The 15,490-nt window shown below is 44.3% G+C and overlaps 1 protein-coding gene across 2 annotated transcripts in view; it reads right to left on the bottom strand.

Annotated features, from left to right (window-relative positions):
* The window catches only part of LOC133378262 (bestrophin-1-like), a 52,030-nt gene extending 36,813 nt beyond the window's left edge, over nucleotides 1–15,217 (bottom strand). The window contains exon 1 of one of the 2 annotated variants that reach the window (XM_061613066.1): nucleotides 15,166–15,217. The gene's annotated coding sequence lies outside the window, so the exon portion shown is untranslated. Of the gene's footprint in view, nucleotides 1–552; nucleotides 633–15,165 lie in introns of those variants that run through there. The other variant, XM_061613067.1, reaches the window with a different exon arrangement.
* Between the last annotated feature and the right edge of the window lie 273 nt (nucleotides 15,218–15,490).

Genomic DNA, 15,490 nt, shown 5'->3' with positions numbered 1-15,490 from the left:
TGGTTATTTCAAAGGAACCACTATAAAAAAAAACACTGTGACCCTCTCCCCCCAAAGGGGCTTTTCTAATCAGGATGCTCTGCAGATCTTATGGAACAATAGATCACTGGATTTGTACACTGAAGTAAAAAAAAGTCCGCCAGTGTATATGATCTTCCTGAAGGGGGACAGTTCTCAAGAATTTAATATTTTTTAAAATACGTAAACATTGGAAGGCCCTTATAAAACCATGAGAGTGTCAATTTATGCATTTTAAAAGAACATCCTTATACCTCATGGCCAGCTGCAAAGACCTGGCTTTCTAGTTTATACAAGAGGGAATTATGACAGACAGGAATAACTTGACCTTCAGGGATAAATTGTCTGCATCCTCTTTTACACACCTATGAAAGATACAGGAACCCAGATTATTCCTCCTTTGCATCTGTGTATCCAGAATAAACATTATTCCTGTGAGTAACTGGTAGCCTCCCCCCCCAAAAAAAACCAGATAAAAATACCTAATTACAAAAGGAGAAGTGACACCACAGCATCACGCCAGGAGCTACTTACCAAAGCCGGCTCTGGCCCTGCAGCTGGGATTCCAGATGTTTGGCCTCACATGTGTCCTGGCAAGGTTCTTTGTTGCACACTCCACCTCTTCCCACCTCTGTGGCTTGTGGGTGATTGAACCTGACAGTGACACGGTACTCTAAGAAGCCTGAAACCCACTCGGGAGCTGCAGCTGGTCACTTGATGCCTTAATCCCACTCCCATAACAAAAGGAACTCTGTTGTCTTTTGCTGTGCTCTCTCCTAATCTTCCTATAAACTCTGTGTGTTTAGAGAGAGGCAGCCCAGGGGAGTGGAACAGGGGTGGCCCCTCAGTTGCGGCCGCTGCTCGGGCTCGCGCTTACTACTGGCAAAGCCGTGGCAGCTGCAAGTGCTAATTCTTTCCTGTTTGGATCTTTTCTGAATGTTACCATTTTTCAGAAGCCCCAGGGATTAAGTGGGGCTGGAATTTTCCACAAAGTTTATAAGGGGTTTTGTCATGCTCTACTGAGTACAACCTCCCACACATGAGCCTTCTTCTGCGTCTCCAAATTCTGGCTTCCTGTGAGCTGGCCTGGCCTCCAAGCACCTGAACTCAGGCCCAATTCACATGTGCAGCACTCACCACACTGTGTGCTGTCTCATCACTTGATGGCTTGCCATTGAACATGTGGGCTGCTCTACCGGGAAGTATTGCATGTGAGGTGATATGGAAGTCCTCTTTTAGTGCTTGATCTTTGATGGCTGTTTTGCATATGAGCACCATCATCAATGTAGAGTTGCCAACTGACCATAGGAGGGAGGGGATTCAGCTTGGCTTGTTCTTGTGGCTGTAATAGCACTTTGATATGCAGGAGATAAATAGGTAGGGACAATTCTAGACTGTCGCTATTTTTAGGGGCAATTCAATCACATATTGGCAAATTCAGGTTGCACAGTTAGAGTTGATTGGGAGATCTTGCGCAACAAATCCACTTCCCCATAATATTGGACTTTTTGCTATAAGGAAAGTGATTGGAAAATGCACTGGGAAGTGTGGAATAGCTCTTGCTTTTATGCAACTTCATCTAACCTCCCCACAAACAGATCAGAATGAATGCCCATTACGTAGCTGAAGTCATCTAATCTTTAATCATAATTGAACAATTGAGCCACATAATCCCCCTATAGTTCTGTAAATGAGAAAATTGCAAGTCACAATTTTTGTATTCATGGAAGAGAGGTCCCTTTGTCAACATTATGCAGCTCATGATGTGAGTAGATTACTTGCACAAGCAGTTAGTTACAGGGATAAGCTATAGCTGAAGCTGCAGTAATGTATAGTTAAGTTACACTCCTAGCTCCCATTATTTCCATTTCTATCACTTCGTTATCTATTACAAGTGGGCATCAAGATATTGCAATGTAGAGTGCTCCTGTGCAGGTTCCAGCCAAATAGCCATGCCTTCTTCCAGGATACTCCATTCCCCTTCCCCCTGGTTTTTGGTCTCCTCTCCCCATTAGCATTCCATGGCCACTAAGCATGATCTAAGCATTGGGCTATTTTGAGGTTTGTTTTAATTTGCCCCTTAGTTGTTGCTGCTTTTGAATGCGTACTTCTGCAAATCATAGGGTTTCCACAAGCATGCTGATTGTCCCTCTTGCCTCTCCTTGGCCCTGTTATGGGTATCAGCACTCAGCACCTGATTGTTATGTTAGTATCCCATTCTCCAAGGAGCTCAGAGCTAGATTTTAATCTTTTTTTTAAAAAAAAACCCTGGGAGGTAAGTTAGGCCAGAAATACACTGTCCCAATGAATTTCATAGCTGAGCAAGAATTTGAGCCGTATCTAAGCCCTTGGGGCTCACCACCAAGTACAGCCACCCTTAACCCTTTAAACTATTGTTGCCAGTTGCTTTATTGGGAGAACCCTTCCTTCAAACTAGGGATGTGCTAAAATTTGATCCAATTCAGATTTGGTATGAATTTTCCATTAATTTGCTTATTTTTAATTGCTGAGCTTTGGATTTTAATGTAGCAAATTTCCGCAGCTATTTCTGACAGCGGACTTTTTTCCCCTCCCAAATCTGCCTCCCAAATATCAGTGGTAAAAATGATAATTTATTGATACTTCCTTTTAAAATATTGATATTAATATCACTATTTTTTCCAAGAGGAAAAAAAACACGGATCATTAAAAGCAGCAGCTAGTGGATACAGAATGAATTCGAATTGATGCAAACCTGTTAGGTCGATGAAATGCTTTCAAACTGGCACTGGCCAACGGATCCCATCCCCACTTCAAACATATCCTTGCTGAAACCCGACCACAGTTACTAGAAGAGTCCATTCCCAACATCTTCATCTTCTTTATCACCTGGCACCATCTCAAACTCCCAGGAGCATTCTTCTTTTTTGTCTTCACCTCACCTCACTGAAGCTTAAGTCAAAATACTTATTCCACCTTTCCTTCAGGAAGGAACCAAGTAAACTTTGGGCAGATCAAAGTTGACCTGACTCCCTCAAAATTAATGCAATTCTGCCTACCCAGAATTCTCCTGCCTGTGCAAACTGCCTCCTGCTGGGCAATCCAAGGTAGGTGAAAATGCCCATCCATCGTTTCATCCCCAGACCCTATGTCAGCCTTCCACAACCTGGTGCCCTCCTGATATTTTGAGTTGGCTGGGGCTCATGGGAGCTTGGGTCCAAAACGCCTGGAGGGCACCAGGTTAACCCTTCTGGGGTCCAGGGAAAGCCCCTTGAGGAGGTGATGAACCACCACCTCTTTCAAGGCAAGTGGCACCTCCTCCTCTGCCCTGAGGCATTAACAGCTCGTTGGATCCACCAATACATTCCTCTTCAGCTAGATCTAATAAGCCAAGATGTGCAGGGGTTGAGACAGCAAGTAGTCAGCTAACTCCCTTTTTTGCAGTTTGTCCACATCCTCAGGCCATAACAACTGAAACCAGTACAGCTGGACCTGATGGTGTGCTGGACACCTCCTCTAGACTTGCTTTAACTGTGGTGATCCAAATCTGTCTTGATTCTAAGGGATTTTATCTCTCAAGTGCCTGGCAAGATTGTCACAGCATGCCTTCAAGAGCATAAGAACATCTCATCCCCATGCCAGATGACAACAGCCCGTTTACCTCACAAAATATGATTGCTGAACAACTACTAGAGGATGCAATGGTGGCAGAGAAATTTTCTTCGCTGCAATCACTGTCATGTGGTAGCCATGACAATGCACTCCTACCCATCTTTGGTCAGATCAGAATCTGCACCAGCTGCCTACCAGCTGCCAACATTCCTGCTTCGATGACACATAGGTCTCTAGAGTAGCATAAAGACCTGTGCACTCCACAGTGTTGGCAAGGGCACTCTGCAGTGATCACACCAATGGCCCTGTGCAGCTCACTGTTCCACAGTGAGACAAGAGTCTCATTAGCAGCACCAACTATGCCAGCTGGAAAATCCCCCAGAGCATTCAGGAATCCACCCGAGTCTCTATTTACATGTTTTTCCCTTGGCAAAGATTATCATCATGTAGGAAAAAATATTATATGTAATGCCCTTCCATTTTATTTTTTCAGAAAGACTGCACTGCCTCTTCACTATTCATTGTCCTTCTTTCCCAGTAGGGTTTGCTTGTACCTGCCTCTACATTACTCTTGCCACTAATCATAATAACCCACTCTTTCATTCCTTAAGCCCTTGCCAAGACATTCACATTTTTTAACATCTCAAACTTGGAAACCCAACAGATTTACAAAAACAGAGTAAATATATCCACATGTGCTTCATCGGCCTCTTTGATTCTGATGACAGAATTTATATTTGTCTCGGGATGGAATTTTGGTAGCGTGTATATGAGGTGCAGAGTAATCTGTTACAATTCCATAAAGTTTTTCCCCACATTGCGTTTGCTTGCTGAGCCTTCTCAGTGGTTGACCAAGGAGATGGAGGAAAAGAGCAAGTGTGAATGGGGGAGAGAAAGGAAAAAAGAAGAGCATGGACAGTGCTAGCTCACATTTGAACAATTTCCAGAGGGGTATGCATGTTCGTCCCTTGTAGCAAAATCCACAAAGACACTTGTGGCACCTTAAAGACTAACACATTTATTATGGCATAAGCTTTCGTGGACGACACAGCTGGAATAGCACAGTGGGGAGGAGAGCCTGGCTGAGAGTCCAGAGTCTGTGAGTTCAAATCCCCGCTTGTGCCTCCTCGGTGTCAAGGGCCAGCTAAAGATCACCCCCACAGTGAGTGGCTCAGGGGTTACGTGCCCTGCCACCTTTGCAGCCATGGGCAAGCTGCATAGTCCCAAGGAGCCCAGTTGCCCCCCAGCTGGTAGTGTGGACAAGGAAGGGGCTGGCTTGTGAAGCTGTGGCAAGCTGAGCAGGCTCTAGCCAGCTGGGGAGGACTAGCCTCAGAGGGAGGCAATGGTAAACCCCCTCTGAATACCGCTTACCATGAAATCCCTATTCATAGGGTCGTCATAAGTCAGGATCGACTTGAAGGCAGTTTCCATTCCATTAATTTCATGGACTACAGTCCACTGACTGTCCTTCTGATGAAATGGACTGTCGTCCACAAAAGCTTATGCCATAATAAATACGTTAGTCTTTTAGATGCCACAAGACTGTTGTTTTCACAGTTGAAATAGCTAGCAGGCTATGTTCTATGAGAGTGCCAGTGTGATGTAGTGGTTGGACTATGACCTGGGAAACCAGGGTTCGAATCCCCACACAGCCATGAAGCTAACTGGGTGACCTTGGGCCAGTCACTGCCTCTCAGCCTCAGAGAAAGGCAATGGTAAACTGCCTCTGAATACTGCTTACCATGAAAACCCTATTCATAGGGTCGCCATAAGTCGGAATCAACTTGAAGGCAGTCCATTTCCATTTTTTCCCCATGTTCTATGAATGTAGCTCAACTCCATCTAGTGGTGCAATGTCAAATTTCTTCGGCTTCTTTAGCAACTTGAGAACGGAGGGTGCCTCCCCAGGCTGTCACTATCTTGGTGGAGAGATTCAAGCACATACTGGAAATTTAGGTTTGCGCAATAAAAGTAGATTAAAGTGCTTTTGTCATCCTAGTGCAGCAAATCCACTTTAAAAAAAACAAGAGACTTTTTTGTGGTTAGGAGAGTGAGTGGGGAAATGCACTGAAAAGTGTGGGATGAATGAATGATTAACAAGAACGGAAGACATGTAAACCCACCCCCACACTCCAAGCAAATGAAGATGAATGCTTGTTGTCATAAAAATTTCACACAGACAAATCAGAATGAATGCTCAGGACCTAACCTCTGCCTAAGCTTTGTGTAAGTAAATCAGGACGGATGCTCAAGAAACTGGCCATCGGCAAGAACCCTGAGTAGGCTCAGCAGCTTCCCTCCCTGTATACTTGTGTGGCAGGAATAGTCCTGCACTGATTCCACCCATGAAGCTTCTTCCATGGCTCTTCCTAGGCAGAGTTTATCTCCATGGTAGAAAAAATATAATATGCAGTACCCTGCATTTAAAAAAGAAAGCATGTTTCTAATCTACACAGTTAGCATGGAAATAAGGAATCTGAATACAGAAAGCTGCATTTGGCTTCAAAGCAAGAAGGCTGGTGGATTTGGAACAGGGGCATAGTTGTCTGGGGTTGCAGGGGGTCATAGATCGATTTTTAGGGGGAGCAGGGTCCCAGCAGATCCCTATGAGCCAATTAGCCAGAGCTTGGAAAAGTTACTTTTTTTGAACTACAACTCCCATCAGCCCAATCCGGTCGCCATGCTGGCCGGGGCTGATGGGAGTTGTAGTTCAAAAACAGTAACTTTTCCAAGCTCTGCAATTAGCATGCCACTGAGAAGAGTCCTTGCCCTTTCGTGCTGATTACAGTCAATCAGAGTGAAAGGAGGCGAGTCACCCACTGAGAAGGCTCTTCTCAGTAGCTAACCCACAGCCTCTCCTTTCATGCTGATTGACTCCTAGGGACATAGTGGAGGACAGTAAGGGAGACAAGGGAAAATGGAAGAGGGGGTGTGGCATGGCTATCAGGAAAGGACCCTGCACTTCTCAATTTGCCATTAACTACATTGCTAATTTGGAGATAAGAAAAATCAGCTATAATGGGCCAATTGACTGATTACAGGGGCTTGCAGACACCTTTTTGGGTCTTCTGCAATTAGGGCAAATATCAAGTACTGAGCCAATTTAGCCATACTTAAAGCTATATTCAAGAGCCAAAGCACATTCAGAACTGTTTTAATGTAATGTGTGCGAGTGTTTTGTTGTGGTGGCTGGCTAAGTCCTATGAAAGTCACACATGCAACTCTGAAGCAGTTTTAGAACAGTTTTTATTTATTTCTTTTTTTCTGTTATTACGTGAAATGAGGGATACATAGCCACATATCTCCATTGGTGCAGGGGCGGGAGGAAGTTTCCCTTATGAATGCAGTTGACTGGATCAAATGAGGCTTGTAAGGCTGTCAAGTCAATTTTGCATGAATATTAACTTGCATACGCTTAAGGGACCTCATCTGCTCCTAAAGATTAAAAGGGGCCAGATTCTTTTCAAGTGTGCTAGTAATGAAGGGCTAATAAGGCTGGCTCTATCCATTAATCCATTCCCACATAAGTCTGTTTCTAGACCAGGGATAGGGAACCTGGGGGCCTGCAAATGTTGGGACACCAGCTCCCATCAGCTCCAGCCAGCATGGCCTATGATGAGGGATGATGGGAACTGTAGTCCAGCAACATCTGGAGGGCCACAGGGCCCCCATCCCTGCTTCTGGCAAAGGCAAAGGGATCTTTAACACTCTCCTCTTCATTTTTTAAAACAACAGTTGATGAAAGAGCACTCCTGTTATTACGTACCCAGGGCTGGCCCGAAATATTTTGCTGCAAAGGTCAAGATGGTGGCTCCCATTCCATGTACAGAAGCCTACTGAAGTGGCAGCTTAAGCATAGGTGATGGTGATGGAACAGCATCCTCTATTGCACCTAAAAACAGCGGGATAACTGAGGGGGGGGGAACAAGGCACTACAGATGGGACACACAACAATGTCCTCCAGCAGAGGGGAATAGCAGAGGAGGAACAATAGTGGGGCTGCCATCACTCATTGCCCTTAGCATCTGCTGCCTGAGGTGGTTGCCTCACTCTGCCTCATGGTAGGGCCACCCCTGTATACACGCTAGATGCTTCCTAGCATTTACTTTTCAAGCAGTGGGGTGAAAAATACAGGGAGGGCTTTTGCCAAAACCTCTTTTGCTGTTAATGCTGTAAGAGAGAGGGTGACAGAGTCCTTTTGCCTAAGCCTCAGCTTGGAGAGGGAATAGCTGAGGAGCACAGTTTCTGTGTTGATTTGCGCCTGCATGTTTGTTTAGGTCTGGTGTCCTTTGGGGTTGCCAGGACAGAAGCATCCCAAACCCTGAGATTTCAGGGGTGGACCCTAGTGATGTCACAGGGGCAGGCCCAAGTGATGCCAGGGGTGGGCTCCAGCAATGTAATGGGGGTAGGCCCTAGTGATGCCGTTAAGCATGATACATTAAGCATCAACCACAGTTGCTTGGAGCATACCACTCAAACAAAAAAATAATAATTCTTCCTCACCTGCTTAGGGAGCCTGGATAGGGAACATTTAATCTAGCCTACTTGCTGCTGGCAAGAAGGGTTTAAGTGCCCTCAGGCCAGGCCAGTCACCAGAAGGCCACTGTAGGAAGAAGGGAGCCTAATCTTGTGGGGATGTTAGATTAGAGCACTCAGGAGTAAAGATGGATGCCTCTGAAGGCTGTAGTGCTAAACACACTTACTAAGGGACTAAGCCCCATAGAACTCAACAGGACTTACTTCTGAGTAGATATGGTTAGGATTGTTCTCTTGGTAAGACTTGACTAGGGATCCTCTGCAAAGATATCAATATCAAAGCAGAGTTGGCACCCCCGTGCCTAGAATGCCCTGCCTGCCTTTTAGTGTGGCTGCTCCAAACTTCTTTATAAACTTGGGAATTCAGGGTCTATGCCAGGGACCAGATGAAAAACCTCTGGGGGCTGCATTTGGCCTTTGGGCCTCCAGTTGCCTGTCCATAGACTGGGGGAAGGGCTGCAATTACAAAAACTGAATGAGCAAGGTTCCCCTGTTTCAGTGAGACTCCTCTCTTCCCCATCTCCATTACAGTTATACTGTTGTTGACCTATTGAGCTGTATTCGTGCCAATGTTGCAGGAAGGGGGGAAATTGCTTTCATTGTTTTTGTGGAATGCCCTCCCCAGGGAAACATGCCTGGTGCCATCCTTGTTGGTTTTTAGGTACCAAGTTAAGACATTTCTATTTACATAGGCCTTTAGTAGCTAAGATAGCCCCTCCTGTGTAGTGCTATTCTTTTAGTAGGGTGGGATTGGACTTGACCTTCTTATTGTGTTGTTGCATGAGCATTTTTAGGAATTTTGTGCTCTATTTTGTTTGTTAATTTCCTGGCTTTTAATTTATTTTGTCTGTTTGTATTTTATCTTAAGTTGCTTTGAAGTTTTTTACCCAGTAGGGGAGGTTAATATAGTACATTTTAACATAGATTGGATGCAGAAGATTCACCACTAGGAGGCTCCAAAGCTTGACCCACAATAACAAGGAATGTGAATACTGTATGTACAGGGAGGGACATCATTGCATTGCCACTCCTCACTGCAACACTAGCATTAGCAGCGACTGAAAGGCTAGTCTGGATAAGACGGATATTAATGATTGCGCCCAATGACCAGTACAAACTTGTTATCCTCCCTTTCTTTTGCTCCAACATCAGCACTTCACTAGGAATAAGACTGAGAGCCTGCAAGTTGTAATTTGCTATATTCAATTTTATTCTGGCTTGTTTTGAACTCAGTCACAAACTTCAGCCTACACTCACAAGGAGCCAGAATAAAGCAGCATTTTACTACATAGCAGCTTGCAGGTTCTCAGTCCTCTCTTCCCTAGTGGAGTGCTGGTGCTGGAGGAGAACCACGTCCCCTTGCCTTTTCCTGCTCTGCTGAGTTTTCATCTGTGGAAGGGGGCACCATAGAGAAGATGTCTTCTTGAATAATAAATCAACATCTGTGGTGCAGCACACTAGATCAAGCAGGGCAATCTTATCAATAACCCATGACGTCCAGGGAATCCTCCTCTCCCCTTTCTTGTATCACAGCATTTTTGGAAGATGGAATACTATGACCTGGGAGACCAGGGTTCGAATCCCCACATAGCCATGAAGCTCACTGGGTGACCTTGGGCCAGTCACTGCCTCTCAGCCTCATGAAAACCCTATTCATAGGGTCACCATAAGTCGGTATAGACTGTACATTTACATTTATATATTCCTATGTTCCTAATGTGCATCTGAAAATCTGGCTGCCATATATGGCATCCATAGGAAAATCCTGCATGGTAGAGGGAGCCCCGTGATGTGCAAAGTAGCATGTACAATCACATACTGTCATGCATACCCCCAAAGTATATGTAAAAGCCATACTAAAAACTGTATCTACCTTAACATATGTGACCATACTACAAATTATACTGTTCTTGCCTATATTGTTGTTGTTGTTGGGAATCTACCTGGAAGGCAACTGTCTGAATTGTTTAGGGAAGTTCTCACCAGACAAATTAGCTTTCCCCATGCATTCACCTTCTATTTTATCCTTGGAACAACCCCCTAAGGTAAGCTGGCAAAGAATGGCCCACAATCACCCAATGGGCCGGGGCAATGCTGTTCTCTCCTTGAGCTTCATGGATTTCCTCTCCAAGTCATGTTCTTCTGTGCAAAGGGGGATCAGCAAACAAGCAAATGTCTCTGACTTCTTATCCCTTCTTTGCTTCTTCTCTTTGGACATACCAAAGCATGAAACTCAGTGGGTAGCCTTTGACGAAGTCATCTTACACAGCCATTTCCCATGTTATGTTTCCTTACTCAAATGTTTCCCTAATTTTTTGATTGCACAAGCCAGCATGGTGTAGTGGTTACAGTATTGCATTAAGACTGGAGAGACCCAACTTTAAATATCCCATTTAGCCCAAGGATGACCTTAGGTGAGTCATTCTTTACCAGTCTACCTCAGAGAGTTGTTGTGATGATAAAATGGGGGGAGTAGAGTCAGTTCAAGAAGTCATTGTGAGGGTATATATCTTGAAAGGCATGGAAACTCCTCCTTCCAATTAAACAAACAAATAAAGTAATCTAGTTCGAAGCACCCTGTAGGCCATCTAGCCCAGGGGTTCCCAAGCTGTGATCCATGGACCACCAGTGGCTCGTGAGCTTCATTCAGGTGGTCTGTGGTGTGTCAGTAAAAAAGACAATTAAAAACCATGCAGCATCTAGGGCAGCACATTACAATTGCTAAAACAGGCAGAAAAATAATTCAGTGGTCCACTGAGACCCTCAGTGATTTTCAAGTGGTCCATGGGAAAAAAACTTTGGGAATAACTGATTCTAGTTCAAATTCCTGCTTGATACAGGAACTCCAGAGCATCGTGAACAGATGATTATTCATATATGCTACCCTGAGCTCCTTGGAGGCAGGATGAGATATAAATGTAACAATGTAAGAAAGTGGCTGAAAAATTAACTGATAATATAGGCACCAAAAGTCAAAGGCGTGCCTAAGACATGCATTTTGGAAGGCAATGGTAAACCACCTCTGAATACCTCTTACCACAAAAACCCCATGAACAGAGTATTCAAAATGCAACACGGGATAGTGCTGGAAGATGAGACACACACATACCCCAGGTTAGAAGGCACTCACCGAGCTACTGGGGAAGAATAAAGGACAAGTACGAATAGCACTGTGACTAATGATGCAGCTTGGTCAAAGCTGAAAGGAAGCTCAGAGGCTGGTGTGCACAGATGTGAAAGGAGAGTCCGGAGTTGTACGACACACACAATAGGAACATAGAATGTGAGAAGCATGAACCAGGGAAAGTTAGAAATTGTCAAGCAAGAAATGGAATGTATCAACATTACAATACTTGGCATGAGTGAATTAAAATGGAAGGGAATGGGACATTTTCCATCAGGCAACTACAAAATATTTTATGCAGGAAATGAGAGTTTAAGAAGAAATGGGGTTGTTTTAATAGTGAGAAGTGATGTAGCAAAAGCAATTAGGAGTTACAATGCAAGGTCTGAGCGAGTGATATCAATGAGCAAGGACGGTTCTAAAGGGTGGCCAGGTGGGGCACTGGCCTGAGGGTCCCTGGAGCTACAGAGGCCCCTGAGGGGCCCTTCGCTCCCTTTCCGCAATCTGCTGCAGGAGCCGCAGATTGCAGGTCAGGAGGAGCTTCCAAGCCGCCCGCCATCCCCCCGCTACACCTACCTTTCTCTCTGCTGTTTTTTGCAGTGTGTACAGGGTTGCCATCAATCAAGATGGCGGCTGAAGTTTCCATAAGGGGCTGCGTGCCATCAAGATGGCAGCAGAGGCTTCAGCCCCTTACGGAAACCTCGGCCGCCATCTTGATTGATGGCAACCCTGCTTGCGCAGTGCACGCAACGGCAAAAAACAGCAGAGAAAGGTAGGTGAAGCGGGGGGATGGCGGGGGGATTGGAAGTTCCTGTCCTGCGATCCGAGATCCTGCCATGGATCGTGGAAGAGGAGCGGAGGGTCCCGGGGCAGGCTGGTGCCCAAGGGCCCCGACATGCCTGCAGCCGGCCCTGTCAATGAGATTAAACAGGAAACCTATCAACATAACCATCATCCAAGTCTATGCTCCAATGGCAAACGCAGAAGAAGAGGAATTTGAGAGATTTTACACAGAAGTACAGGAAGAAATTGATCACACACCAAAGCAAGGTGTGCTGATAATCATGGGGGACTGGAATGCAAAAGAAGGGAACAGAGAAGAACTAGGAATAGTGGGAAAATGGGGTTTAGGAGACAGAAATGCAGCAGGAGAAATACTTATTGAATTCTGTGAAGTCAATAGTTTCTTGCAAACACATTTTTTGAGCAACTGAAAAGACGACTGTACAAGTGGACATCACCAAATGGTCAATATGGGAATCAAATTGATTATATAATTGGTAGTAGATGATGGAGAAGTCCTTTCTGCCAAAGTATCAAAGGCAGTTAAAATATTAAAATACCAAAACAAGGAAATGGTACAAAAAATATAGAACATTATCCTCTCAGACTGATAGTCCCTTCAGGAGTTGATGATAAATGATCCTGGCCTGGGCTTCCTTACTTCTCTGCCTTCCCTCAGGGGATCCAAGTAGGTCTAGGGAGGATGGGTGAGGGTTTACTTTCACAGTGGTGAAAATCCCAATGGTCCCTGAAGGAGTTTGATGATGTGTTGTTAGGATCCATCCTATTCTTTTGATTGTAATTTGTGTTAAAACTGATTTCAATATCGTAATTTTAAATTGCAACCTGCCCTGCGACCTTATGGTGAAGGGTGGCTGAGAAATTGAATACATAAATAACCTGTTCCCTGACCTGGCCTTTCTTGCTTCTGCCTTCCCTCAAGGCACACAGACCCTTTATTTCTCAAATATTTCTCAAGTAAAGGAGGTGATCCTTTTAAGCATTTTTTAGAGGCCAGGCTGTTCTAACTATGGTCCTGTCAAAGAATCTAATGACTACTACTACAGAAATGGGTCAAACCCTAACTAAATTATATCATTTTCATCTGACAAGTCCACTTAAGCCCAGAAGGCTTTATCTTTGAAACAGGATCACCTTTAACAGTTGCCTGGCATAGGGAAAGCTACACCTGTGTGATTTCTTATATATCAGGAAAGACACAGGAGCAGGGCCAGAAAAGACTTCCAAATGGCCCCTAAGGAATTGTGTTCCAAGAAATGTCCCCTCAGATATACCCTTGTATGGCCCAGTGGGTAATACCACATATATCTATAAAAACAGGAATCTCTGTGTGCAAATCCAGCTCTGTGATTACCCATCAACTCACTTTTAGTTACACTGTTGTGCCCTGAATAGATTTTCCCCATCCTTCCAATGCATGCTTATGGGCAAAGTGGGAGATCTAATCTGTATTAGCGATCATGAAATAAATACTGAACCAAGCAACGATTGTTAAGAAGGGTGTGCTGTAGTGCTGTGGTCTGAGGGCAAGTGTGATAGCAAGAAAAATGTCAAGGAGCTATTGCTTTTACAATACAATACAAGGACCTTATTGAAGAGCACACTGCTGCCCCTTTCTATGAAGAATTTAGCAGACTGTCTGCAACTCAAAACAGGAAGCATTTATGATGATGAATCAGATCTGGGTCATAGTCAGGTTTTATGTTTTCAGAAATGGAGATCAGCCGTGTCTTCTATATTCCACCATCCTAGGTGTACCCTGACACCTGCAAGCAGCTAACAGAGTCTAATTCCATCTACAATCTTCATTTACAATCTTATCTAAAATGAAGACCTTCATGATTCTAGATCCAGACTTTTTAAATTTTTCCTCTACTCCCCCTCCCCCGGGCTGTTCTGCTTTGTATAATATCTCACCTGATGAAGAGTTCTGGAGAACTTGAAAGTTTGCACACCATATTTTGTGTTATTTTGGTTGGTCTAGGCAGAGCCCAACTGTGGATTTTGCCCCCCCACAACCAATACAGCTGTCTTTGGCTGCATACACACCATACATTTAAAGCATATTTATTCCCCCACCACCCGAGTGGTTTTAACAGAAGCTCAGCATGCAGAAATGTAGCCAATTAAGCTTTTCATGGCATGCAAAGCCTGTCATAGACTGGAGATAAAGGTGGGCACCTAAAAAAAAAAGTGCTATTATGTTCCCAAAAGGTGACAATGCCTTTGGCACTTCCAGACTGTCACTATTTTGTGGGAGGGATTCAAGCATATACTGGGAAGTTTAGGTTTGCACAATTAAAGTGGATTAAAGTACTCTGTTGCCCCAATGCAACAAATCCACCTTAAAAAAGAAACTGACTTTTTTGCAGTTAGGAAAGTGACGGGGAAATGCATTGAAGAATGTGGGATGAAAGGAAATGTGAAGATTCGTAAACACTCTGCAAACAAGTCAGGATGATGATGACTGATTAATTAATTTATTAAATAAATAAATTTTAATCCCACCCTTCCTCCCAGAAGGAGCCCAGGGCAGCAAACTAAATCACTGTAAACACCTTTAGAAATATATTTAAAAACACATCTTTACAGCATCTTTTAAAAAAATCTAAAAACAATTCCAACATAGATGCAGACTTATCTGACAATACTTATTGTCAGATAACCTTCCCACAAACAAATCAGAATGAATGCTCAATAAAGACCAGATATAGGCTGTGAGCACATGAGTTGCCTACAGCAAAGTGTTTCCATTGGCTGCACCTAAAGGGGGAACAGGTCGATCTGCCAATCAGCTGCAAAATGTCTTTGAAGCTGAATTAAAAAAACAACACTTGAGCTGATCCCGCTGGGTTTTGCAGTAAAAAGAGGTGGGGTGTGACTAGTGTCATGTGCCCGTTTTCAGAAAAGAGAGGTGGAGATGCACTGGAACCGGCAGAACAGTGAGTGCGTCTCTACCCATAATCTAACCTTTGCATAAGCTTTATGCAAGCAAATCAGGATGAATGCTCAATAAACAGGTTCGTCTGGAGAAGTTCCCCTTCAAGCCTCTTTCAACTCTTTTGGAAACGGCTTTCTACTTCCAGGCTCACCATTGCTTCCCTCCTGTTCCCATTTGGGTGGTTTCCTCTCCTCTCTCTGCTTTCTACACAATCTGACTGGACCACGTCCCATCGATCTTTCTCCTCTCGTCTTCCTCCGCTCTCCAGTTCTAACATGTCTTTCCCCCCTGCTGCAGTTGTTTTGTAGCAAAAGTAAATTCTTTAATGCTGACTAGGACATAATCTTGTCTTCCTTCCCCTGAACCCCCTCTTTGAAACCAGAGCTCTTAGATTCAAGGATCTCAGGGGGATCTTTAGTGAAAACATTCCATCCAGTTGTGCAAACATTCCACACAGCTGGATGAGGGGAAAGTGT

Source organism: Rhineura floridana, chromosome 2, assembly GCF_030035675.1.
Source record: "Rhineura floridana isolate rRhiFlo1 chromosome 2, rRhiFlo1.hap2, whole genome shotgun sequence".
NCBI classification, from domain to species: Eukaryota; Metazoa; Chordata; class Lepidosauria; order Squamata; family Rhineuridae; genus Rhineura; species Rhineura floridana.
The sequence above is the reverse complement of the archived record's forward strand: the minus strand, read 5'-3'. Positions and strand labels throughout refer to the sequence as shown.